At 33.0% G+C, this 11,615-nt stretch overlaps 1 protein-coding gene across 1 annotated transcript in view; it reads left to right on the top strand.

Moving 5' to 3' along the window:
• Positions 1–2,297: 2,297 nt before the first annotated feature.
• The window catches only part of LOC114501716 (suppression of tumorigenicity 18 protein), a 156,444-nt gene continuing 147,126 nt past the window's right edge, over positions 2,298–11,615 (top strand). The window contains exons 1-2 of the mRNA XM_028518443.2: positions 2,298–2,439; positions 9,915–9,993. The gene's annotated coding sequence lies outside the window, so the exon portion shown is untranslated. The remainder of the gene's footprint in view (positions 2,440–9,914; positions 9,994–11,615) is intronic.

The raw sequence follows: 11,615 nt of genomic DNA, 5'->3' as shown, positions 1-11,615 counted from the left end.
TATGATAATGGTGACCCAACTGTAAATTATAGTAAAATTCATTGAATTGTATACATTAAATGGATAAATAATTTGGTCATTTATATTTCAGTAAAACTGCTATTTTTAAAATTTCCAATATTAGGTTTATTTCAGTGTTAGTATCTATTAAAGTAACTGAAATTGATCAGGTAACTGTCAGAAATTCATACTGTTACTACACTGTACTGATGGCAAAATCATATGCATGTTGTGTGGATTTATTTGCATCTTGTACTGATATAGCTGATAGCTCAGTAAAGAGATTTATTTAAACAGTGGAGTTTAAGTACTATGCACATCCAGTGTAGGAACCTTCAGATAGGACATTCACTGCTCCTAATTTCCCTTGCATCAGAGTATTACCTTCAAATAGCACAATGATTTTGCACTAGGGAGTTATTTTATTTACAATGTATTACAAAACACTGATGAATTTATAGCCCACATATTAGGGAGAAAAGTGAATCTACACATCCCCTTACATGGGAAATGGAACTATCTTTTAAAGTGAGGATGTAAAACATTTAATATAGTACTCGATTTTGGCAAATAGTGAAATACTTTGTTTAGATTAATATAGACTTATAGGTTAGAGGACTTCTATCCCCTAGCATAGGCTGCTAGGTTCTTGGAAGGAAGGTGCTAGGAAGGAAGGCTGGGGCCAGCCAGAAAAGGTGGGCAGGGGTGGGGTGGGGAGTTAGGAAAATGGGAGTGGGGGTTGGCATGAGGGGGTTGAGGTGCCTCTCATAAAACTAATACACTCTAAGAAGACAATATGTGGAAGGGTTCTAAACCAGTTTATTTGGTCATGCTGGAAGAGAAAAAGATTTTTTATCTCACACCCTTCACACTGGACAGAGAGCTTATCACAGTCTATGTTGGATGTTGAAAGGATGTGACAAAGTTTTAAATCTTTTCAAACAGCTATCTCTTCTAAGGCAGTAGGTTCTTATTGTCTCTTCATCTCTCTTTTGCTTCTATTATGGATACAGCTCTAGTTTGTTCTTATGAGATGATACTGCCATGATTTTTTTTAACAATGCAAAATAAGTAGACTCAAACTTTACAAAAATGTTAATATGTGTTTGAACTATATAAATGAGCAAAAAGTTAAAACTTCATTTTTAATTGGTTAGCATGAAAATATTGCAAAGGGTACTTTAAAAATAGTTTTCAGGAAAAGATTTGGAGACAAAATTATTCAGTTATTTCATGAAAGCTCCTGCCTGTTTGGGCAGTTTGGTAGTCATTCTTTTAAAATGTGAAAGGGCTTGTTGCAAATTCTTAAGAATTGTTTTTCCATTATTTAATTTACTTAATACTAAGGAGTGAGAGGATATCAAATATCCATTTGGAGTTAGGGATAGAAGTAGCCACATGAAAAAATTTCCCAATGAGAAGGTCACAATGGGCAGAGAGAAGTGTGAGCTGGTGTCCAGTCATGACAGCTAGGAATGGAAACACAGGCCTTGGCGCTGTGCACTGAAGGCCCTTCTGTGTCTGAGTCACAGGGAATCTAGCGCAGAATAAAGCTTTCCTAAACTCCACCCAGACGTGTGGTTGCCTTTGTCATTTTAATTGGTCTGTGTTTGTGAAGTGGGGCCTCTATTTACTTATAGCTTGGGGCTTGTGTTTACCAAGCCTGGTGGAGGCCAAGTGACAGGGCTCCGGAAAGCTCTCCTGCTGTATCTTGAGGCACTTTTCTTTTCAGTATCTGTGCCTGTCTAATTCGTGAGCTTCTGTGAAGCAAGCACAGGAGGATACAAGGCCTACAGGGAGGAATTACACCTAATTACTCAAATAATTGCTAGGCTGTTGCCTTCTTAGTCACTGAAAATAATTTCCAGGTCCCTGCCTTTTATAGATAGTCTTCTAGAGGCAGGAGGACACAGCCCCCTTTTTAACTCAGCCCATTCACTTACAAAATCAGAACACTCGAGCCTGCAAAATTAATAAGCACCACTTCCATTACATATATTTTAGGTTGTTGTTGCCGTGGCGATAAAGTCAGGGACATTGAATCTCCTCTGTTGAGCCATTGTTATCATCCCTGGCCATCTGCTGCAGAGGAGTGATATTCCATCTCATTTGCATGATGACTGATATATGGGAGGTTTGGAAGGACATATGCCACAGCAATCATGTGATGAAAATTAAAGTGAAAGTTTTGGGCCCAGAGCCGAAAAAAATCTGTGTATGCGCATGAGGCTGTTGATGTGCAAATGTGACTCATAGTGAGAAGGTCTGAATAGGGAGGTGTGACGTAAAGAGGGGACACAAACGCAGGTGCTTATCTCCAAGCAGTCAAAGGCACTGGTTGTCATATCATGGGAACTACCTTTCAAAGAAACAGCCTTACTGTTTCCGTTCAGCACACAAGGGAGAAGAGAAATATAAGTTTTGGAAACAAACAAAAAAGTAAGTTTAAAACTTTTAAACCACATATGGCTTGCACTGATGTTAAAGTCATTCAGAATTTTAGTAAGTTTTCATGTCTTATGTCATAACATTCAGTTTTGTTTCTGGAAGAATAATACATTGCTATAGGTTGAAGTTTAGAAGTGTGTCGATGGTTTCTCTGATTTGTGTTTTGAACTTCTGTTTCTGGTTTGTGATTTGATAGATACTTGGTATCTATTTGATACCAAGATATTTGATAGATATTTGATAGATAGATTATTTTAAATGATATTTCTGTCTCTTTTTTATAAAAATGATTGTTGTATCTGCTTTGAGAAGGATTTCAGAATAAAATGTCATGCAATTGCATTTATACTGCATCAGTAATGTCTTTATTCATACATTTTTGAAATGTGTAAATTTGCAGCAGAGAATACTTGATATGAGATGAAACGTAGTATACTTTTTTCTCCATAACAAAGTAGAAATAATTTTTGAGAATGCAAAAATTACCAGCAAGACCCAAATCTGACATCTCACTAGAACAGAGGCAATATTTTGAGGTGGTGTTGTCAACACAAATCAGTTTTTGTATAAACAAATGACCAATGTCGAGAAGATGTTTCATATACTATTTTTGAAAAGTAAAATTCTGGCCCTGGCTACACATAGGGAAAGCATTTGTGGCAAGTGGCAAAAAAATTTAAATGATAAATATTGTAATTATAATCTGCTCTGTAAATATTTAGAGATTTAAATAAAAGCAGTCTTCTTGAAAATGATACAGTTTATTTTTGATACCTGCAGATATCAGAAGACTCTTCAGCAAGTTAAAGGTAATAATAGAAAGACTTAAGAATGAGAAAGACTAACCTTGAACACAATTTTGTAGAAAGATGAGTTCAATAAAATATTACTAAAAGATAGAGAAAAATTTTAAACACCTTGATAAATAGTACATTGCCTCATAATCCTTTCATTCTAACAAGGTATTTATTAAATATGCTTGCTTTGATACATGCGAAAACAATAGATATAGTCTCCTAAATGGGGATAGTAAGGTTTCTCAAAGAATAAAACAGCTATTAGTCAAAGTATGTAAAATAACTTCTCCTCCAGTATAGATTTTTTTAAAGAAAGTAGCTTATTGCCGAAAAAGTTATGCCGACTCTCATCTTATGCCATAACTAGCACCACAAAATCCAATGAGCTAAAAGGAAAAAATAATGAAGAAACCTCAAATAAAATTGTGTACACTATCTTTATGTGGGTAATAAAAAGTTTCAGGAAATAATTAGATTCATAGTCTAAAACTAAAATTAGACTTTTCCTAACATTTTTCTTTTGCCTAATATCATCTGCATATTACCCCACTTTTATAGTGTAACTTAAGATTACCAGTGATCTCCTTTCTCCTTCTCCTAAATATTCAATTACTCAGTGGTAATTATAATGTGGCCTTCTTGTCTTACTCTAATATTAGATTAATATAGATTTCTTGTGCCAAATTAGCGGAAATCACTGTTGCACATAAGAGTGATTCACTCTTTTTGGTTGTATTTATGTTATAGAAGCAGCATCATTTTAGCTTAAAAGCTTTTATATTTTAAATTTGGATATACTGTACCTTGGAGAGCATAAGGTAGTTGTATTTAAAACATTTCAAAGTACATTGGAACTTACATGGGATTCTAATTCAGTTATGTTTAAAGGAGGCCCCCACCTTTTTTTATTGCTGAAGAGTGGCATTACTATTCTGTTATAAAAATCAACCAGTAGGATTTGAAGTTGCCTGGTTTTTCTTAAATTAGACATTTGTAAGTGCAAGTTAAATAGAATAGAAATGTTTAGAGCTGTCCATGGTAGTATGCTCTTTAAAAGGTTAACTGTTATAAAATGCATATCTGTATAATCTGTGTAATTGGCTTTATTACCATTTTTAAAGGTTAGGATTAAATTCTTATTAGGTAAATTAACCTTGTACCTACAGTTATTTGCAGGTATTGTAACAATCTTACTCATAACTAAATTATCAAACTTGAAATTTCCATAATGTTAAAGAATGTTCCTGGTTGCAGCTTTAAGCATTTGAGTAAATAAACAAAAATCACAAGCTATTAAATATATAATTCTTTAGGTTGACAATATAAAAACACAGTGCAAATAGTTTCCATGGTAGTAGGCCAACGTGAACAAACATCAAAAAATGTAACTTGCATGACTTTATTGCTCTTGAAATTCTTGTCCTTACGTGACCTGCCATGTCAGCTATAGAAAACCAAAAGATCATAATTGTTTGGTATGAAATGAAAAAAAAGAATAGTTAAATTGAAAGTTTAACATCATGAAATTCAAACTCCCAAGCGATATATAAACATTAAAAGAAACTTTGGACTGCTAATCCTAGGAAATGAGTTTTATGGATTGAATTCAACAAGGCTTCAGAAATGGTTCCATCTGCTGCCTAGCAGCTGGTGAAAGGATAAATTTAATTCATTAATTCATTTGGAAAAAAGGATCCAAGTAGTAAAGACTTCATTGCTCATAGTGCATATAGGTGAAAACACAAACTGAAATCTGGTCCAATTGATCATCTTAGATAATGAGCTACATTTTGTCTTTCCTGTTTTTGTACAGGTCTCAGTGATTGAGTCAATACGGTGTTGATTTTTATGACAATAACCAATCATTTCCAATTATTTTAATGATTCAAAAAAATTTCAGGGAAATTTAAAGTCATGGTTTTTTTTATCCTAGAAACCGTAGACACTAGAAACTATACACTTCCTCATTTTATATATGTATATATGGGTAGCAGTGTATGTATTTATGCTTATCATATATACATATATATTCTCCAAATCATATATTCTAAATCATGTCAATGAACTACTTACATTAAGTGACATTCAATCATTTGTTGAAATGTTCAAAATTATTTAGCCTTCAAGATGAATAAAACAAATTTTAGATTCAAAGTATATATTTCCTCAAAAGTTCCAAGATTCCAATAATACTTATTTTGTTTTCTCCTCTTTCTATACTTCAAACTAGTTGCTCCTGTCTGTTTTCATTCACACCCTGCAGAATACTTCAAAAGATAGAAACTTGTACACAGTCTTTTCCCAACTCCTCTGCTATGTTAATCACTTTGACATTGACATAAGACATGGAGAAAGATTTAGTTCACTGGATTGCACATGAGTTTAGTAGCTTCATACAAAAATGATGGAGGTTTCATGCCCAGTTTTTGGATTGTTTAAAGTTAATCAACATGATGAGGTTTTAGAAAAGTTACTGTTGAATTCCCTTTAACTTATAGTCATATTGGTGGAATTTTTAATTTGCTAACATTTTAATGAGAGTGAGGTTTCCCTTCAAAATACATAGGTCACCTTTTTGGGCAAGCTACATGTTTTCTGGTAGCCAGTTAATTGATCCATGGTTAAGATAAGAACATCCCTGAAGTAAGGCTGCTTCAGCAGCCAGCTTACATTTTAGCAATTCTTTTTGGATGATGATTTCATGAATGGTTTTTGACTTTTATTTCTCTGTGGCCCATACCTCGCTGTGGTCTGTTTGTTGGATTTACTATAAAGGTTCTGTTTGCACCCTGTGGGTTGGGTTAAGAATCAGGGTTTATGCATTTACTTGTACTGTTGCATTGTTTATACAGCTTTAGTTTAGTTTTGATCTTTTTCTTTTTTCTTTTTTTTTTTTTTTTTTTGCCTTTGAGGCTCTTCCACAGTGTCAGCTGCTGACTGATAGTAGGAAAACGGCCTGGTGGTGTGAATGAAAGGGACCTAGCGGTTGGTAAACAGAGATAAGGAATAAATAGAGCACAGGCAAAAGGAGATAGTTCTGTGGGGGCCCAGATTGCTGCCAGTCTGTTCAAGGGAGATGCAGAGCCTGTCCTTTTCCCAGATTAAATTAGTGTGCGAAATCTCCAGTGACCTGCTCCCCTTCTCCCCATACTCTTTAGCCAAGCTGAACAGCCTCTGCTGTAAAGTATTCATTTTATCCAGGGACAGGCTGGACAATAGAACTCTCCCTGATACTTATGGACAGCTGTCGTCATTCATAGTGCTTTCAGCATTTCATTTTTCATAGAGTTAAAAGGGTTTTTACCTTGTAACTGAAAGAGGACATAAATACAACTTTGCCAGTTCTGAGGCTGCTTAGGCAGGGTATAGGACTGAGGTAGGGGTGACTTCGAGGTGAGGAGAAACTGCTAAAAAGGGCAATTCTTTCTTGCTTTGCTAATATGATTAAATTAAGAAAAATTAAATTTCAAGTCTGGGTTTTTTTGCAAGGAGACTATATCTTTGATACTGAAAGTTTTCTAAAATTAAGGTCACCGGTGCAAACTAAATAATACATCTCTGCCTACTCTACCCTTGTTTTGGCTAAATATGCATGCATTTTATTACCTGAGAATAACCACTGTAAACAGTAAGCCTGTAAGATACCTCGGTAGTCCCATTTTTTTTCTTTTTTCTTTTTAGTGATCTACTGCAAATATATTCAGCATTTGACTGATTAAATAGACCTTCGGCAACCTTGAGGGTCACTGTGTAGAGTATGTACATAGAAAATGCATCAGCCCATTGTACCCTGGCAGCTAATGAGATTGGTCGTTAAGTAAATGACACAAAGCCTACAAAAAAAGCTTAGCAGCTCACTAGAGTATCACAGAGTGTCCCTGCACACCACACAACGACACAAACACTGGACTAACCTAGCCCACCCCTGCTTTATTCTACATCACTGCTTCCCTGATGTCAGCGTGAGAGGCAGAACAAAGGCTAGGAGGCACCGGTAAGTCAGTCTGGCAATTAAGCCCTAGGGAGAAAGTAGAACAAATTGTAGCCTAACCGTGGGGCTGAAAGTCTGTTTCTTGACAAGTAGGTCAGAATGAAAGGATTTTGCTATCACTTCTAGAAATATTGTTTCACTGATTAATGTTCTTATATTGTTATTATTGTTGTTTTGTTTTAGCATTTCATAAAAGTTTTTACATTTCAAAAGTAAAGTGTAGTCCCAAATGTAAGTGAACTTGAATTTGAGAGGTAGGCTATTTATCAGAGAAATGGTGCTTTCACAAGTGACTACCATTCAGGTGTGTGTTCAGGTTTTAAAACTTTCAGATGTATACAGAAACTTTGATTGTAGTTAGTCCTACTGCTCTTAAAAGAAAATGGAAACCTGGGGCATGATGTGCGCAGTAAAGTTTATTATTGTTTAATATAAAATTGTTCCATATGCTAATTTATATTTAATATAATAAATAAATGACCATTTGCTTGATCAATATCTTTGAATATCTAACAACCAAACACAACAAAACAAAAATAAAATAAAGTCTTCTCTTTTCTTCACGTATTCTATTTCTCTTGGATCTGCAAATAAAATCATTGTGAATCTATAATATTGAACAGGATTAGTGGTTATTTGCTTGCTGTACTTGGGAAAAAAATCAAAGCTATCTGACACTGAGCAGCATTGGCTTACTATGTCCCTTAGAAAAATGCATTTGCAGTATTGAAGTATAAGATTGCAGGATCCTTTTAGAGAAATATGGCAACAGGAAGTTGCCAGAAAGCCTTATTTGCCTTGCTGAAATGTCGCCTGCCTTAGACTTGTGTGCTCAGAGGATGTTTAGTTCAAGAGGGGATGATATTGTTACAAGAAATTCAGGTAAATTAAATATTTTATTTTAAAACTATCAGCTAAGTGGAATGTCACCAGCTTAACAAACTGACAATCTCATTGAAAACACTTAAAAAGTATTGTTAACATAAGTGTGGTGTTTTAAAATATATGGACTTATAATATTAGTGTCAGGATTCAATTTGTAAAGACACTGTCATTTAATATTAAAATGTCATTTCATAGTCATCTGTTCTAGAATTAAAACTCTACATATCATATAGAGATCAGTTGCTGACTTGCATAACTTGCCCCAAAATATTTTTATTTATGTAAGAATATAGATATTATGATATAGAATAAATCACTTATTAGTTGTATTCATGAGAGATTCATAATAGAGGTTCATATTATGATTGGGGTGGTCAGAGGTCACATATTCTTTTTTTTGTCTTAAAGTACTTTTCATCCAAATTTGTTCCCAGCATTCATTTTTTATATAATTTTTTATGTCTGTATATAGTATATAACATACATTATATATCACAAACTCTATTATTTTTATAGTAATCAGAATTTGGAGGAAATAGATTTTGTAAAGAAAGTAGTATTATAGTGTCTTATTAATTTCAAGTAAATATAGAGAAGGTGTACTTTGATTTCACTAAATTCAAATTCAATTTCTAATATGTAATCTCATCATCATACCTTTAACAGTGTAGAAAGATGGGAAAAGCAAGCTATCTGAAATGGCTAAAATTGTTACCTAACAGTTTTAGTTTAAGGCATAGTTATGCAACTAGTCACACTGTTCCAGGCATTACAGATATACTAGATTACCTTTATGTACTGAACATTTTAAGTTTGAATTTAATGTATTATAATTTATTTTTCTATAGTTGTTAAGGTTCATCATGTAACAGGAGTGAATTGTTCAGAAAATACAATCCTTTTGGATGGCTATACATATTTTACCCTTGTCCTCACCAGTATAGCAAAGGGTGAGCAAGCTTGAATAATAGTCTTGACTATTTAGACTGTATATAAAACTGAGTGGAATTACTTTCATAGATATGGAGTCTTCATTCTTGAAAAAAGTAGAGCTCTGTTGTAATTAAGATAAGAAGGTGCAGATCATTACTTTTGGTTTATATGAACTTGTTTTCACTAATATTGTTCTTGAACTTCAGAGATTTAAAAAAATTAACTATGAAAATACACTAAGGAAATGGTTTTATCTAATGTATAACTTTCTTCTTTAAATAAATTTGAGAAACAATTTTTGTTGACAGAACGAAACTGGATTTCTGAACTTTTATTCAGATTCACTTATTTGACAAATAAGTATTATTTAAATGACTTTATTCAAAGGATTGTATTAGGGACTGCAGGTACTATAAAGTCCTTATTCACACCCCTAAGGATCCATGATCTAAGAAAAACTAGAAAACATTGTCTAGATAATAAGATAGTCATTATAAGTGCCACATAAGTCACATAAAGTAACAAGAGAATCGATGAGACTCCTTTCTTAAGTTCATATGTGAAATCTGAGTCTTCCATTTATTAAACCTGTGGCCCTTGATAAGTCATTTAACTATTCTGGCCTCAATTTTCCAGTCTGTTAGATGGGGGCCAGGGTAGGTAAATCTTGCCTTATGACATGTGAAAATTAAAGAATATAATGTACTTAAAAGCCCCTGGTGTATAGTAGGTTTTCAAAAAATGGGATTTTTTTCTGGCTTGCATTTGGAGTTCGAGAGAGCAAGTGGCTCATATCATGTATACTGCCTACACATTTGCTTCTACCAGTATAGAATTCTTTCTCATATTTGTACTTTCAGAGCCCTAAATTTTGTGAGATTTCTTGAAGGACTGTGGAAATTCCATTTTACATGGCTGAGTGCTCATTTCAAGTCTAAGGTAATAAGTTAAAAATACTCAATGTGTATTAAGAATATGCGATCAAATTGACCTGTTATGCATAGTTTTATTAACAGAAATAAAAAATGTTCATTAGAACTTCATTACACTTTAACTTAAAACTTTCTATAAGCAAGAATAATTAATTTCATTTAATTTCAAAATGTTTTATTGCTAACTTAAGTATTTAATTATAGCAAAGGTCTTTACTAAAATGTTTAAGTTTACTCTTTATCGCTTTTAAAAAATTAATATCTTAATTTTACCCCTTTGGGATTTATTTAAAGGGTTGGCCTAGCTTATTTTCTTTATTTGATACCTTATATTTGGTTTAAAAAATCCATCTTCAAGGAAAGTATTTCATTTTATCAACTATGTAAAGAAACTTGAACCTACTTTTTTGTTGTTGTTGTTCAAGTACCATTGTCTCCATTTCCCCCCACCACTCCCCTCACCCTATCCACTCCCATCTTCTACCCTCCATCCTACCCCCCTTTTTGCTGGATATTTTAAAATTTCATTCCAGTGAACTCTAAGAGATACCTAAATTTCTTTACAAGTATTTGAATATTGTCAGGAGTTGAATCAAATTTATAAGCTTTTAGGCAAGTATTTATTACTTTCTTGGTTTAACTTCATAGGTTGATTGTGGGAATATTTGTTCTAATATGGTTTGATGTATACCCTAAGTTGCAACTTTTCAACAAATCTGTTGCTAACAAGATTTTCTGATCTCATAGTTCTGACATTCACAGGTAAATTGCATTGGCTCAAGAATTTGCTAATGCCTTCAAAGTCTCATTAGTAACTTACTTATACTATTAAGTAGTATCAACTAGCTTTTTAGATAAGAACATTTTTATTTATTTGATTATGATAGTGAAAATATGGAGAGGCTAGAGATATCTGCAGAAAATACATATTCTCCAAATATTCCTAAATATCATATTTGTTGGTTTATTGGAGTAAATATATATATGAATATATATAAATGAATATATATTATTGTAATGAAGAGTTACATATGGCAATTCCATGAAAAACATTTACATTATGATTTTATAAAAAAGTACATATGCAATTTTTGAGTGGTGCATTTTTCTACCTTCTCCAAAGTTTAAAAGTAACATAGTTTAGTTTAATTTTCTAAATGTTGAGGTTTTCCTCATGAAGGAAACATGGCTAAAGGCAAATGTGTAAACCTCACCTCATCCTTTTTTATCAGATGCATCATATATGTACTCAATTTCTAGAATAAATTCTTCCTTGGCATGAGACAAAATTTAGTTACCTTTACTTGTCATGGTATTCAAAACCAGATAAAAATGAAATGTAATTATTTAAATACTATGAATAATATTTTCATTCCTGAGATGTAGATGAAAAAGAAGAAGAAAATGAAAACTGAAAAATTTTGTTATTGACCTAATTTGTAAAAGAATAACATCAGCTACAAAGATGCATCTACTGTTTGCTCTTTTGTTTCTATAGTATATTTGGTATGAATAAGAATGAAGGTATTTACCTCTTTTAAGTTTCCTTTTTTCAAATATCAAACAATGATAGGGAATTAATTTTAACATTTCTATTCTGAAGGATGAAAATGGGGTGAGGATGAAATA

This window comes from Phyllostomus discolor, chromosome 7 (assembly GCF_004126475.2).
Source record: "Phyllostomus discolor isolate MPI-MPIP mPhyDis1 chromosome 7, mPhyDis1.pri.v3, whole genome shotgun sequence".
Classification (NCBI taxonomy): Eukaryota; Metazoa; Chordata; class Mammalia; order Chiroptera; family Phyllostomidae; genus Phyllostomus; species Phyllostomus discolor.
The sequence above is the reverse complement of the archived record's forward strand: the minus strand, read 5'-3'. Positions and strand labels throughout refer to the sequence as shown.